The sequence below is a fragment of the Drosophila kikkawai genome, chromosome 3R (assembly GCF_030179895.1).
Source record: "Drosophila kikkawai strain 14028-0561.14 chromosome 3R, DkikHiC1v2, whole genome shotgun sequence".
NCBI lineage: Eukaryota > Metazoa > Arthropoda > Insecta > Diptera > Drosophilidae > Drosophila > Drosophila kikkawai.
In genome coordinates, this window is record NC_091731.1 from 4,080,672 (window position 1) to 4,082,594 (window position 1,923).

General features: G+C 35.8%; 1 long non-coding RNA gene across 1 annotated transcript; it reads left to right on the plus strand.

Annotated features, from left to right (window-relative positions):
• Positions 1-286: 286 nt before the first annotated feature.
• On the plus strand, positions 287-1,555 carry LOC138928882 (uncharacterized). Its single transcript, XR_011445291.1, has 3 exons — positions 287-1,062; positions 1,114-1,269; positions 1,326-1,555. It is a non-coding gene; the product is annotated as an uncharacterized lncRNA (long non-coding RNA).
• Positions 1,556-1,923: the final 368 nt, after the last annotated feature.

Genomic DNA, 1,923 nt, shown 5'->3' on the forward strand with positions numbered 1-1,923 from the left:
AGCGATGTTCCAAATTAACATACATTTTCATAATTTTTAATGATTTTTGTGAGCGTACAGTAAAGAAATGGCAAGCACATGTATCAACTCCATCCTCGACATTTTCATGTGCCCAACAACAAGATGTGAAATGTTGCCCATGAATATTAGAAACCAGCGGTGTATCACCCATCCTTTTATAAAAATATTTGAGCGACTCCTCCAGATATTGCTCATGTTCGGGGAAAATTTGATGTTTAAACATTTTCATGAAATTATTTATTTTTCTTACAAGTTGTTGAATGCTATTACTGGTTGAGATGATGTCTTTGTTTTTTAGTGTTAGCATTTTGATGGATCCGTGTACGTCTACTTGCAATGAATTCAAAAATTTAAATGAAGTAATCCTTTCCAAATTGTTAGACGATACGCTGAACCAATCCAGTTAGTGGCGAGTATTCAACTAGTCGATCATGGATGAGAAGGCAATATGCCTTTGTATTTATCTCACTCGCAACAGTTAGTTCAGTGGAAATTTTTATATCAGTCGCTCCTGATTTGACACTCTCGTTCTGGTATGAGAGATCAACAACCACAATAGGAGCCTTCGACATGAATTCCATCGGAGATAAAAGAGCTCGGGGTTCTCGATTGTAATAGCTCTCTTGAAATTTTGTATACATGTCATACAAGACAGCAAACCGATTCTCATTATATTTAACATTCAAATCCTCATAGGGATATACTTCAGAATTAAGATATACCTTTGCATTTCTCAAATTGTTTGTAATTAGTTCTCCATTCAATGTAAATGCAATAACAGCAAAACGTGGACGTTCTCTATTTGCAGACATCTTGACATTCCATATATGATGTGTTCCCTGAACTAATGTCGGATTTATATAACAATCCCAACTCCGGAATGCGAGTGGGAGGCTAGCTCCACTCTTTACTACATTAAACATTTTAATTTTAGCACTGTCACTTGGAACGATGTGGGGGATCTTCCAACTTATACTATTTATAGCAATATTATGGATTTTTCCATCAACATTTTTCACAAACATATCATCAGGGTTTTTCGTAAGTAACAGAACGAGCTCATGTTTACAGTTTAAGACGACTTTCTTATAGTCTTCAGCGAACCCCATCAACATTTTTAAAGGTACAGAAAAACTGAAATGTCCTCCAGAAGGGATATTGTCCCCGCCACTCCACCCCGCATTGCGATAAGCCGCTCCTTCCTGTTGGCCGACTGAGAGAAAGTTCTTAATAGTCGTTGTTATTCCAGTAAAACGCGTCCTATCCAATTCACAGCCATTCAACTCATATCTTATTTCATCCAGAAAATAGGCCATGCAATTATTTTTGAGCAAACCGCTAACGCCATTTGTACTAGTCGTTCCTGTATTTGAGTCAATAATTTTGCTAAGCGTTCCTTCAAAATGGAGAAAACTTTCACATGGAAGGACATACAAATCTTGGTTTTGCAAACTGATCCGTACTTCATCATTTGCTTTGAAGTTCTGCTGATATGGATAATATGAATGAAACTCTTTTTTAATAATAGATTCATCGTTAGCAGGCTTTTCCTGGACATTTATTTATTTATTTATTTAATGCTAACTAATAGTTATAAACTAAAAGTTAACAAAGGTTAATGAGCAATGGCTACCGAGGCCTTCCGCTCTACAGTGTATTAACAAAGATATGTGTGTGGAATATGTTATAATTAAATTTTATGTATGAGATTCATTTTGTGTAGAAAGTATATAATTTTATTTGAGTTTGCTGCTGTTGGATTCGCAAGGAGATGGATTGGGTTATCATTGGAAAAGCAAATTGTTCTAACATGTGAAAGTGCAGTGCAGTCTATTAAAATGTGTTGGATGTCTATCGCTGAGGTGTTGCAAAAGGGACAGATACTTGTTAGGGATCTATTCA